The sequence below is a fragment of the Lolium rigidum genome, chromosome 3 (assembly GCF_022539505.1).
Source record: "Lolium rigidum isolate FL_2022 chromosome 3, APGP_CSIRO_Lrig_0.1, whole genome shotgun sequence".
NCBI classification, from domain to species: Eukaryota; Viridiplantae; Streptophyta; class Magnoliopsida; order Poales; family Poaceae; genus Lolium; species Lolium rigidum.
This window is the reverse complement of record NC_061510.1, coordinates 50,095,983-50,110,825: the sequence shown is the minus strand read 5'-3', so window position 1 is coordinate 50,110,825 and position 14,843 is coordinate 50,095,983.

Genomic DNA, 14,843 nt, shown 5'->3' with positions numbered 1-14,843 from the left:
GCATTTATGTTTTGCTGATCAAATATGGGCAAGCGAGATACCACTCTATCATACTCTTTTATGAACATTGCAATCCTGCTTATATACATGATTCATGATGCTTATTAATTATTAATTGTTGGTACCTTTCCATGATTTACAAAGCTATTAGATGATCTTATTTGCATGTATCTTATTATGAACTGCCTAAGTGTTAGCCATAGCATGAGAATATTTACATCATATGAACAAATGTGTTCGTGAAAGTTCTTTTATCGCTCAGTTGTTAATCTGAATTGCTTGAGGACAAGCAATAAGCTAAGCTTGGGGGAGTTGATACGTCCAAAACGTATCTACTTTCCCGAACACTTTTGCTATTGTTTTGCCTCTAATTTGTGTATTTTGGATACAACTAACACGGACTAACGCTATTTTCAGCAGAATTGTTACGGTGTCTTGTTTTTGTGCAGAAATCCAACTTTCAGGAAAAACCTCGGAATTTATGCGGAAGGTCCTATTTTCCCAGAATACTTACGGAGCCAGAAGGGCAAGCCAGGTGGGGGCCCGAGGGCCCCACACACTAGGCCGGCGCGGCCCAGGAGGGGCCCGCGCGGCCCTAGTGTGTGGCGGCCTCGGTCGGCCCCCGACGCCCTCCTTCGGACTACTTATTTCCTTCGACCTAAAAACGCACGGGAGGAAGTCGAAGTTGCCAGAAACCCTCCAGAACGCCGCCACATCGCGAAACTCCGTCTCGGGAGCCAGAAGTCTCCGTTCCGGCACTCCGCCGGGACGGGGAATTGGAGGAGATCATCGCCACCATCACCACCGACGCCTCTCCATCGACCAGCCATGTTTCCCCCATCCATGTGTGAGTAATTCCCCCGCTGTAGGCTGAAGGGGATGGTAGGGATTGGATGAGATTGGTCATGTAATAGTATAAGATTGTTAGGGCATAGTGCCTAGTTTCCGTAATTGGTACTTCGATGATATTGTTGCAACTTGTTATGCTTAATGCTTGTCACTAGGGCCCGAGTGCCATGATCTCAGATCTGAACATGTTATTATTTCATCATGATATTCATTGTTTATGGTCTTACTTGCAAGTTGTATACACATGTCGCTGTCCGGAACCAATGGCCCCGAAGTGACGAAATCGGGACAACCGGAGGGGATGGTAGTGATGTGAGGATCACATGTGTTCACGGAGTGTTAATGCTTTGCTCTGGTACTCTATTAAAAGGAGTACCTTAATATCCGATAGATTCCCTTGAGGCCCGGCTGCCACCGGCTGGTAGGACAAAAGATGTTGTGCAAGTTTCTCATTGCGAGCACGTACGACTATAATTGGAACACATGCCTATTGATTGCTTTGTACTTGGACACCGTTTTATTATCTGCAAATGCCCTGCTTGATTGTTACATGAGTTTCTCTCATCCATGCAACGCCCGTTATCCGTCCCCGTGCCTACAGTATTTTAATCCTGCTGTTTACTATAATCACTATTGTTGTCTCTGTTACTCTGCTGTTGTTATTTCACTATCGCTACTGCTATAAAGCTGTTACTACTCGATAAACTCTTGCGAGCAAGTTCTGTTTCCGAGTGCAGCTGAATTGACAACTCCGCTGTTAAGGCTTTCAAGTATTCTTTGTCTCCCCTTGTGTCGAATCAACAAATTGGGTTTCACTACCCGCGAAGACTGCTGCGATCCCCTATACTTGTGGGTTATCAGGGAGGCAGTTCCTACCCCTTCACTTTCCCCCACCCAAGATCTGTTCAAACTCTCTCTCTCCCTGTGGTGGCTGCTCCTCCCTCCGGCCGGATCTCCCTCCTCCGGCGTCCTCCGCCGGATCGGCTCCGTGGATTGGCATCCCCTCCCTCTCCTCCTCCATGGCTCCCCCCGGTTTGTGCCCTCTCCCTCTCTATGTGTGGGTAGACCTCACTAGATGAACTATAGGGCATACTCTAGGCAAAGCTATGGTAGAACATCTCTAGATGCCTTTCCTTTACTAGATCTTGCATAGGATGTTGTTGTAATGCGGTTCACCAAGCCATTGCCTCAGATCTGGTGAGAAACTGCCGCTGTGTTCGAACAGCCGGAAGTTCCGGCTCCACACGCCGGAACTTCCGCCCCGGGGCGGAACTTCCGCCGGTTCTCACCGGAACTTCCGGCCTGGCAAATTTTTCTGTTGTTACTAAATATCCTGTGCAGGCTCTGGTTTTGGCCTCCTTGCTAGTGTGCACTCACTTATCATCCCTATCATGTTGATCTCATACCAGGTAGCTCCAAGAAGAGAGGCAAGGGTCATGTGGATGAGATTGAGGAAGAATTTGAGCAAACTAGACCATCCAAGCTCACCGCTCGTCAGCAATCCGCTCAAAGGCAAAAGACACCCGCAGTGAGAGGCAAGAACATCCATGTATCCGTCAAGAACATGCAATATCTTGAGTACAAGGAGCTCCGTGATATGAACCCTTACCTCACCCCTCGGAGCAATAGGGTTACGGATAAGAGGTTCCGCAACAAGACTCAAGAAGAGATTTTCTATGAGGTGTATGTGCCATTCAAGAAGGGGGTAGCCCCTCAACATGCCATTGACACCGGGAAGATGGCCGCTTCTACGTACTTTCAAGAAGCCTATGCTATGTGTGGTGAGTTTGGGCTCTATCCCATTATGGAGCTCAACAAGGATTATGATGTCGGGTTGATCCAACAATTCTATGCCACCGTACACTTTGAATCGGATGCAGCTAGAACATTCCGGTGGATGTCTCATGAAAGGCTCCTTGAGTCTAACTTGGCTAAGTTTGGAAGCGCCCTTGGATACCCTGGCTACCCGGACATTGATGCAAATGGTTGGAGGTGCCATGATAGCTCCTTTGCTCAAACAAGGGAAGTCTTGGAGCCCCTCTACATCAAAGGTTGGGGTATTCGGGCAAGAATGCGGATCTTCTCCCTACTTGGGACACTATGCTTAGAGTCTACCGGGAAACCATTGGACCAAAGGGTGGCAAACTTGATGAGTTACATCTTTATGAAGTGGATCTCATGGCAAACTCTTTTGCTAAGAAGGGCACCGGTGAGAGGCTTGATGTGATGGACTACATCTATCATGAGATGTGGTCATGTGTGATGGAGAAGAAGCTTCCGGCATTTGCTCCATACATTATGAAGCTCATTGAGGACACTTGGGTTGATACTTATGAGAGTACCCTCATTCACTCTATTCCTCTCAATATCACATCCCATGAAGTGAAGGTTTTGAGGACCAAGCGCCACAACTCCCCTATAGAAGATGTTACCCCCATGGATGAGAAGCCACCTAGTTGGGCTTCTAAGCTTGCTCGCCGCATGCGTCAGATCTTTTGCCTCACCTCTGCAGGTCAACCACCGTCGGTATCGGCAGCATGCGAAGCCAAGAAGTCTCGGGTTCGTCGGAAGAGCATCATGAGGGCTCTTGAGGTGGAAGTGTCTCCTCCCGGATCCGAGGAGAACATCACTCCGGAGGCGAGTGGGTCTCTCGGCATGGCATGCCTCTCCCTCCAGATGGTCTTGAGATCGAGTCTCCTCCTCACACTCCTCCCTACCCCGGCGCTACATCGAACCTCCCTCCCGGCTGGGCTAACGCCGACCCTTGGGACGTGTAGTTTCTCCTTTCCCTTTTTGGTGCCTTGGTGCCAAAGGGGAGAGTGAGAACCTTATTAGGTTGCTCTCCGTTGGGTATTTGCATGGGGGAGTCACAAGCTCGTGTTGGCTTTGATTTTTATCGCTTGTGATTCTATTTATCTTGTGGTGTCGAACTATGTCCTAGTTTATTTGGCTTGTAAACACTATCTATGTGTTTGGAACCTTATCTATGTGTATGGTAAACTCCGTATGTGAGTCTTCCATGGTTATCTATGTGTGCATGATCTTTTTATCCATATGCCTATCACTATATTGTATTGTGCATGATCTTATTGCTAACCCATGGAAGATGGTTGCAAGATATAGGGGAGCTTCTTATGTACCAATGCTCATATCTAGGGGAGCTCCTCTACATCTTGCACATTGTTGGTTTACATGCTTCATTCCTTGCAAATACTTGTGTTGTCATCAAACACCAAAAGGGGGAGATTGAAAGAACATTTCCCGCCCTTTTGGGTTTTGTGTGTTTGATGTCAACACTAGGTATATATTTATGTGTGTTGATGTAGACAGGTACAAGTTTTCGGAATATATATTTGTTCGGCGAGATGGTTTGCCTGTTCTGAAGTTCTGAAGGGTTTTTACTTCTGGCGGAAGTTCCGGCACCAGCAGGCGGAACTTCCGCCCTGGTATGTTCTGCAGAGCCCCTTCAGCGCAGTGTTGCTTGCTGTTTCTGTTCCCTGGCCGGAAGTTCCGACGCTGGTGGCCGGAAGTTCCGGTCAGCGGAACTTCCGCCCAACTTCCGGGCAAGTTCCGGAAATCGGCAATTGTGGCTCAGTATAGTCCAGTAAGGTTTTCTCACAATTCCGGAACTTGGCCGGAACTTCCGGTCACCGGAAGTTCCGCCCTAGTTCCGCCCAAACATATGCTGAACTGGTTGTCTGACGAAGTTTTTTTCTGGCGGAAGTTCCGGCCCTCCTGGCCGGTACTTCCGGTGCCAGCCGGAACTTCCGGCCATCCTGGCCGGAACTTCCGGTGTTAGTGGATTTCGCCCCAACGGTCAGATCTGAGAGCTCCAATCATATAAATAGCTCTCTTCTCCAAAGGGACAAGTTGCTCAATCATTGCAAGAAAAATCTTCCAAGTTTCACCACCATTAGAGCCACCTCAAGAACACAAGATTTGCAAGATCTCCTTCCTCCCCCAACCGAAGCTCTTGATCTTTGGAGATTCGAAGGAGAAGACACCGATCTACATCCTCACCAAAGCGTTCTTCATTTCCCCCTCATTTGTTTGAGGGATCTCATGCTAGTGTTCCTATTTGGTTCCCTAGTTGATTTGTGTTGATGTGTTGTTGTTGATTGTTGTATTGTTACAGATTTGGGAGCCTCCAATTCAGTTGTGGATGTGTGCCCCAAGAACCTTGTAAAGGCCTGGTTTCCGCCTCGAGGAAATCCCTTAGTGGAAGTGGGCTAGGCCTTTGTGGCGTTGCTCACAGGAGATCTGAGTGAAGCCTTCGTGGCTGTTGGTTTGGCTTTCGTAGCAACCACACTCCTCCAAACGTAGACGTACCTTCTTGCAAAGGAAGGGAACTACGGGAATCATCTCCGTGTCATCGCGTGCTCCACTCTCGGTTACCTCTATCCTATTCTATCTCTTATATTGTGTAGCTATATCTTGCTTAGTTGCTTATCTTGTCATATAGGTAAATTCACTTAGTTGTATATCTAGAGAATTTACCTTTGTATCAAGCCTAAATTGAAAAAGAACTAAAAATTGATTAGCACCTATTCACCCCCCCCCCCTCTAGGTGCGGCATACGATCCTTTCAGGTGGTCCTTTTTGCCAAAAATTCTCGAGGATGAGCAAAATCTTCCTTAGGATGGCGTCAGACTCTTGGGCGCAGCGTTTCATTCGACGCGATGTTTCATTTGCGGGTGCGAAGTTTTATTAGGCACGAATGCATAATGTTTCATTTAACGCGGCGGCGAAGCCATGGATCGATCATTTGATCACAACATGTAGAACTCGGAGGGTGATCAGTGATTGATCGATAAGTGAAGCAGTACACGTCAGTATTGATCTGATGTTTACTATATGTACACAATACAAATTAGCAACATATAAGTTTTTATGGAGGAGGGGCCCGAGCGCTGTTTGCATAAACTGGAGGGTACAGCTTCACCGGAGTTGATGATTAAGTTTATTAATACAAGACTAAGAGCAGTTGTGATACTTCCAGCTTGGTAATGATTCACAAACTAGAAGTAGCGATATTGGCAGCTTTTTTGATGATTCAAAACTTAGGTCAAAAGTTAATTTGCGTTCAAGCTACAACTATGAGTCTGAATTTGGGTCGCGCAACATCCTCATTGTGCCGTGGAGACAATTGAGCAGCAGAGAAGCCCAATTGAATCTGAATGTAATCGTGCTTAGTTGCATGGGAGAGGATAACGATACATACACATGTTTCTGAAAGCATAGGGATTAGGGACACTACAGGAATCACTCAAGGTGCCGATGGCGATGGGCCCTCGGCGTAGACAGGAGAGGTCGTTGGCGTATCCTATGCCGAGGGCTGCCGTCGGCGTAGACCATCGGCAAAGGTTGCCCTTGGCGACACCACACGACCCTCGGCGTAGACGCGAGAGGCCGACGGCCAGATCTACCCCTCGGCATACGGGCCCTCGGCTGTGACGTCACTTGATGGGAGAAGCTAGAGGGAAAAGAAAAAAAAAGGGGGGGTAGGCAATGCCGATGGTAGCTCTCGGCATAGACATGTCGCCGTTTCAGGGCCATCACGGCCTGGCTGGGGTGGGCTGCGTGCTCAGGCGTACGCCAACGGCCATAGAGGCACCAAAGGCAGCCGTCGGCGTAGCCCGGCATGCGCCGAGGGCTTCTGTACGCAGGTTTTTATTTATTAGGCTGGCCTAGCCGTCCTGTGCCGACGCCCCGACATTTGGCCCTCGGCGTAGGGCCAGGCCATCGACACCTCGGCCCATTCCTGTAGTGGGAGTAAGACTTTGACAACATAACCTGTTGTCTGGATTGTTCAATATTCAAAATATGAAGAACATATTGTGCTAAGATCTAGAATGTAATGGCAATCTGAAAACAAACACCAAAAAGACTAAGAAAAATAATTAGTTACGAACCAATCATTAGTGCTTGTAGGCACTTATTTTTTCATAATCAAGGACCACGCGTGATTGGAAGTAGCGCGTGTATTGTATTTTCGAAGTTCAATATATTGAGCTGGTTCTTATTTCAATAAACTATGTGAAAAATCAGTTGAAAATAAAATAGGGACTAATTTGTAGCAAAGCTAGACGTGGAGCTTCAAAGACAAAAGAATAGCCAGATTTATTATAATACTAATAATACTAAGAAGATTAAAATATTGACTTACACAAATGATTGTGTCCATCAATTTATACATGCCTTGTAAAGTATTTATTAACAATACACTCGATATCAATAAAACTGTCAGACCATGCTCCCATACTTTTAACTACCGGTTTAACAAGATCGATGTCTAAGAAACCATTTAAGTTTGAACTTGGATGGTTACAACGGGAAGGTTTTCACGAGATGGTTAAAAATGTATGGGAAAAACCAGTATATGCCAACAATCTGGTTCTAAGGTGGAATAAAAAGACGCAAGCAGTTCGCAAACACCTTTCTGGATGGACGAGTCATACAGCTGGTATTCTTAAAAAGGAGAAGCTTCGCTTATCAACTATCATTGATGAGTAAGAAGCGCTTGCTGAAGCGAGACCGCTTACCAGCATTGAATTAGATTTGAAAAATCAATCTAATACTCAAATAGCGGGTCTTCTTCGGGAAGAAGAGTTGAAATGGTACCAGCGTTCTAAATCCCAATTTATTCTGGAGGGGGATTCAAATACGAGATATTTTCATGGGATTGCCAATGACCGTCAGAGGAAAAAGCATATTCAATCCCTAGTACAAGATGAGGATCTAATTGAAGGCCATGAACAACTCAAATCCTACATTACTAATTATTACAAGAGCTTATTTGATTCTCCAGAAGAGAGTTCCTTCTCTCTCGGTGAGTCCCAAATAGCAGATATACCCCAAGTGTCTCAAGAGGAGAACGCTCTTTTAACGGTTTTCCAAATGGAACATAACAAAGCCCCGGGTCCAGATTGTTTCCCTGCTGAATTTTGTCAGACTTTCTGGGATACCATTAAAGAGGATCTTCTAGAAATGTTCAGTGTTTTACACGCTGGATAGCTAGAATTATTCTGTCTAAATTTTGGTGAGGTTATCTTGTTACTACCCAAATTTAAAGAGGCGGAAAGGATTTAACAATATAGACACATCTGCCTCTTAAATGTAAGTTTCAAGATTTTCACGAAAGTGGCCACCGTTAGACTGAATACAGTGGCTGATCATGTGGTCAGGCCATCTCAAACCGCTTTCATGCAAGGATGTAATATCCTAGATGGGTTTGTAGTTCTACGTGAGGCGGTTCATGAGCTCCATACCAAAAAGATGAATGGGGTAATTTTAAAACTTGACTTCGAGAAGGCTTATGATAAAGTTAATTGGTTTTTCTTCATCAGATACTCATGATGAAAGGTTTTTCACCCGAGTGAAAAGCATTGATCAATAATTTTGTGTATGGAGGAAGTGTTGCGATTCGTGTCAATGATGACACGGGACGCTTCTTTTAGACACGAAAAGGCCTACGCTAGGGCAATCCACTATCACCACTATTATTCAACATTGTGGCTGATATGCTCGCTATCTTGATCGAACGAGCTAAATCTGATGGCCAAATTGAAGGTGTGATCCCACATCTTGTTCATGGGGGTTTATCAATTCTTCAATACGCGGATGATAATATCTTATTTATGGAACATGACATCGAAAAAGCTCGAAATTTAAAGCTAATATTGGTAGCTTTCGAGCATTTATCGGGTCTCAAAATAAATTTCCATAAAAGCGAACTGTTCTGCATTGGTGAAGCTCGAACTCAGTCGCCGAATATTCGGAACCTGTTTGGCTGTAGGCGGGGCCAGTTTCCTATCAACTATCTAGGCATCCCGATTTATTATCGGAGATTAACTATAGCTGAGTGGAAACTAGTCGAGGAAAGACTCCGGAAGAGACTTAGTAGTTGGAAAGGTAAAATGCTATCCCTCAGAGGAAGACTGGTTCTCATTAATGAAGTACTCACTAACATGGTGTTGTATATGATATCCTTCTTCATCTTGCCAAAAGGTGTGTTACACAAGCTCGATTATTATAGATCGAGATTTTTTTGGCAAGGGGATAGTGAAAAAAAAAGTCGACTGGTCAAGTGGTCTATTGTATGCCGACTCAGAGATATGGGTGGGCTAGGGGTTCATGACCTTGAGGTCAAGAATTCGGCTTTGTTAGGTAAGTGGCTCTTTAAGCTTCTAACAGAACATGGCGTATGGCAGACTATGGTTAAAAGAGAGTACATTGGCGAGAAAGCGTTACCCCAGATCCATTGAAAACCGGGAGACTCGCATTTCTGGGCAGGCGTAATGGCAATGAAGAAATTTTCTTCAGATATGGTACTTTCAATATTAAGGATGGATCGCAGATACGGTTCTGGAAGGATACATGGGTAAGGAATATGCTTCTCTCTGAACAATATCCAGCGTTATACAACGTTGTTCGTCGCAAAAGTGATACCACTGCTTTAGTAATGGCAACCTCACCTTCGGCAGTGACGTTTAGACGGGATTTAATCGGTCCGAGACTTCTTGCATGGAATGCCTTACTTCTACGTTTGGAATCCATTCAGTTGTCTGAAGGGCACGATGAATTTTGTTGGAACTTACAATTCAATGGAAATTTCTCTGTAAGTTCGTTGTACAATGCAATTATCCAACCTGAAATACCAGTTGATAAAAACAAGAAAATTTAGAAGACGAAAATACCTTGCTAGCCAAAGACACATACTGAGAGGGAATGCTTCTCGTGCATCCAAAACCTTAAACCAAACCCATGCCATTTGTGTCCACCCTAACTACCTACTATGTGGTATTTTGCGCCACTCCAAGTAAATATTTCATGTGCTACCTTTAAACAATTCAAAAGTTATTATCTCTTATTTGTGTCAATGTTTTATAGCTCATGAGGAAGTATGTGGTGTTTTATCTTTCAATCTTGTTGGGCAGACTTTCACCAATGGACTAGTGGCATATACATCCTCTTATCCAATAATTTTGCAAAAAGAGCTGGCAACGGGGTTCCCAGCCCCAATTAATAACTGTCATTAATAATTATCTTCACATGTTTTGCCCTGATTTATCAGTAAGCAACTTAATTTTGCAATAGCACTCCTCCATGGTATGTGAAATGTTGGAAGGCACCCGAGGATTCGGTTAGCCATGGCTTGTGAAAGCAAAGGTTGGGAGGAGTGTCATCCATAAATAAAACTAAAGTACATGTGTAAACAAAAGAAAAGAGGGATGATCTACCTTTGCTGGTAGAGATAACGTCCTTCATGGGAGCCGCTCTTTGAAAGTCTGTTTGACAAGGGGGTTAGAGTGCCCACTACCATACGTTGACAACAACAAACACCTCTCAAAACTTTATTTTTATGCTCTCTTTATGATTTCAAAACTTAAAAAGCTCTAGCACATGATTTAATCCCTGCTTCCCTCTGCGAAGGGCCTATCTTTTACTTTTATGTTGAGTCAGTAAACCTATTTTCCTCTATCTCAAGCAAGCAATTGAGTTGTTGTGATCCAACCATTTATATTGTGATCTATTTAATCATGTCTTTTATTCTTCCTGGTTTAGTACAAATTTTATCTGAGTGCATATGACTTTGAAAGTTATCAATGATTATGAGGAGATTGTTATGATTGAGCATGTAAGTTCTGCCATATAAGCTCTAATATAAAGGCTCTGCTTGAAAGATAAGTACAATATGTTAATAGTTCTTTGACCAAGAACAAAGTTTGCCATCACCAATTATGATTTCCTATGCACCTTTATTTGTGATTTTTCTTTACTTATTTCAAGTTGAGTTATGTGAGGAAGTTGTTTACTAGAATGTCTTGTGTGAATTAATAAATGTGATGCTTCTTGTCCGTGTTTTATTTATCGACTCTTCACTCCATAAACATGTGGTCTTGTTTACTGAGTTCGGTTTCGCTTGGGGACAAGCGAGGTCTAAGCTTGGGGGGAGTTGATACGTCCATTTTGCATCACTATTTTATATCATAATTTACTGTTATTCATTGATATATTTGATATTTAGAGATGATACTTATGTTATTTCACCTATTTTGCATGTTTCATGATTATTGGAGAATTACTCACGGAAGTCGAATTCTCTTTGGAAAAAGCACCGTCAGGATACAATATTTCTGAAGATCAACAATTGACGGAAAATATACCGAAGCTCCTATTTGTCCAGATGACGGAGCCAGCCAAAAGGGGAGGCCGAGGAGGGCCGCCATGGGCCCTCCCCATAGGCTGGCGCGGCCACCAAGGCCGGCGCGCCGCCACGTGGGGAGGGGGCCCACGACCCCCTCGGCCATCGCCCTTTCGCGTACTTCATCTCCCGAAAACCCTAAGGTGCGAGGAGGCATCGAGGATAGACACCGCCGCCTCTGCGGGGCGGAAAAACACCAGAGAGAAAAGAGCTCTCCGGCAGGCAGAAATCCGCCGGGGAAATTCCCTCCCGGAGGGGGAAATCGTCGCCATCGTCACCGTCATCGAGCTGGACTTCATTGGGATCATCATCATCATCATCATCTCCACCACCGACACCGTCATCTCCACCGCTGCACCTCGTCTCCGTTGTAGCAATTTGGGTTTGATCTTGAGTATTTCATAGGGGAAACTCTCCCGGTGTTGATTTCTACTAGTTATTGATGCTATTGAGTGAAACCGTTGAATCAAGGTTTATGTTCAGATTGTTATCCATCATCATATCACCTCTGATCATGTTCCATATGATGTCTTGTGAGTAGTTCGTTTAGTTCTTGAGGACATGGGTGAAGTCTAAATGTTAGTAGTGAACTATGTTGAGTAATATTTAATGGTTTGATATTTAAGTTGTGGTGTTATTCTTCTAGTGGTGTCATGTGAACGTCGACTACATGATACTTCACCTTTATGGGCCTAGGGGAATGCATCTTGTATTCTTTTGCTAATTGTGGGGTTGCCGGAGTGACGAGCAACTCTGAACCCCGTTGGTATATCGATGCATGAGGGATAGCGGGATCTCGAGTTTAAGGCTGTGGTTAGATTTATCTTAATTACTTTCTTGTATTTGCGGATGCTTGCAAGGGGTTTAATCACAAGTATGTATTAGTCCTAGGAAGGGCGGTGCATTAGCATAGGTTCACCCACACAACACTTATCAAAACAATGAAGATTAATCAACTATATGAAGCGAAAGCACTAGACTAAATTCCCGTGTGTCCTCAAGAACGTTTGGTCATTATAAGTAAACAAACCGGCTTGTCCTTTGTGCTAAAAAGGATTGGGCCACTCGCTGCAATTATTACTCTCGCATTTTACTTACTTGTATTTTATTTATCTGCTATATCAAAACCTCCTGCAAACTTGTCTGTGAGCATTTATAGTGAATCCTTCATCGAAACTGCTTGTCAACACCTTCTGCTCCTCGTTGGGTTCGACACTCTTATTTATCGAAAATACTATGATACACCCCCTATACTTGTGGGTCATCAATGAGCTGGATCATTTGTTTGGGATGCAAAAATGGATCTGAAATATTGGACAAAAGTGTTTGCAATTTGTTGAGGCATAAAATGAGTTACATTTTGCTCATCTCTTATTGACATAATAGAATTTCTTCTTCTTCTAGCAACTGCTCTATGAAAGAAAGCAGTGTTTCTGTCACCATCTTTTGCCCAGCTTTTCTTTGCTCTCTGCATATAGAAATCATTTAATTTAGTAGTTGTTTGTTCATACCTGGTGGTTAAGTCCTGTTCCTTTGCAAAGTCTTGATTGCCTGGTGGAGCACATTGCAGTTTTAAAAATTCACCTTCCAGATCCTTTAGTTCCTCCTGCAAAGGTTTTTTCTTTTTGCACCAAATTTTCAAAGAGGCAGCTAAGTGATTAGCTCTGGAATGATAAGGCTTGCCTATAGATTGCTGCCAATAACTTTTAGCATGGGTTTGGAAGTCATCTTCTTTGAGCCACCAATTTTCAAATTTGAAATGAGATTTAGTTTTAGTGGCTTTACCATTAGTTGATAGCAAAATGGGAGCATGATCACTAAAATTATAGATTAAAGGCATATTGTAAACTTTAGTGATTGGGTAGTTGACACACCATTGGTTGTTGGCTAAACATCTATTTAGGCGTTGAAATAAAGGTGTAGAAGAAAACCGCCTATTTGTCCAAGTGTAAGCAGGACCATTGTAGCCAAGATCAAACAAGCCAGCCTGCTTAACAAGGTCTCTAAATAAAGCCAAACGATTAATATTGACATTAGCATTGCTTTTTTCATTTTCATACATAATGTCATTCATATCTCCTAAGAAAACGATGGGAAGGTTGCTATTTACATTTGCAAAATCTGCAACCTGAGTCCAAATAGTACTGGTATTTTTATGATAAGGATCACCATACACACATACTAAACGAAAGGACACATTAGTGGATTTGTCCTTTGCTAGAGCTAAGATTAGGTTAAAGGAGGCCGTCTGAATAGTAATATCCATCTCGTCAGTCCACAAAAGCCAGAGTCCTCCTGATCTTCTGCTTGAAGGTACTACAATACTGTCATGCATATTAAAACGAGAAGCAATGTCTACAGAGGTGAATTTGGTCGATTTGATCTCTGAAATGAAAGTTACCTGAGGTTTAGATGTTGTGATCATCCTGGTGTTGACGTCAGAAACCCACTGGCGGGCAGAGACGGGCAACACCGTAGAGCCGGGAACAACTAGGGTTGCGGCTGGCCCTAGTCCCTCTGAGCGACGGCCCGCAAAGCCTCCTGGTCGCACGCACCGATGTTTATCACAAGGGCGTGCCACCCGACCTATACCTGGTCGGGAAGGTGTGGATGATGCCTCGCTTAGTTTCCTGCAGGGCACACACGTAAACGTTAAATACGAGCCTCGATCGGCTCTCAGGTTATCCTGTGAATCGGCTCAAAGAGCCGATCCACCCATGATTCAGACGAGGTGTCCGAATATATGGTGGTCCCGCTTGATCAAGGTAAAGCTAATGAGATCTACGACGATGTGGGGTTTTCACCGCATAATCGGATCATCCTACTCCAGAGTTGGGCCTCGCGGCCACGCACGGTGATCGTAAGCCGATCCTAAACAAGGCCTAAAAACCAACACGAGGTTGATCCTCGGAACATCCTCGCTTAGGGCCAACGAACGACACCCTACGTGCCGCTGGATCCTCCCCCTTTGTAAGGCCTAACTATTGCGGATATTAAACTAATCCTTGTAGAACAAGGAGCAATCGTAACGGATCAGATCTACTAAACTATGATCAAGCGGGGTGCCGCCCCTACGCCTAAGATAGGCGTAAGGGCGGCTAGACATGCAAGGGTTGCACTACGAAAGCATGTAACATGAAGAACAATGCTAACCCTAACATGTCTAAGATAACTACGTTGCTCGCCATCAAAAAGGCTTCGGTACGAGCAACGCATGAACAACGTGGGCAGGCTTGTGCTGCCTAGATCGCAAGATGCGATCTAGGCAGCATGATGCTTACCGGTAGAAACCCTCGAGACGAAGGAGTTGGCGATGCGCCGAGATTTGTTTGTGGTTGAACGTTGGTTGTTGTTTATTCCATAAACCCTAGGTACATATTTATAGTCCAGCGGACTTTCTAATGTGGGCGTGCACCAAACCGTGCACGAGTAAGATTCTAACTTCTACACTAAGATGCGATCTAATATGTTACAGATACATGGGCAATTAAGCCCAACTTGGTATAAAAGGCCAATTCACGTATTTCTTCCATGTATATTCTTCACGTCCATCTTGATCGCGGCCCACCTCTGACTCGGTCAAATTCTGGTGATAACACATGCCCCCCTGGTTTTGGAAATGACATTTCCAAAATCATTACGCTTTCTCTCGTCGGGTCATGTCGTGGCAGAGCAGAGCTGCAGCAGAATCCCTCCAAGCTAGTTGGCTTCTGCCGATGACGATGACACAGCCGATCTTGGTAAGCTGGCAACTTGATCTTTGAGCAAGCGACTTTAAAAGAGCCCTGGA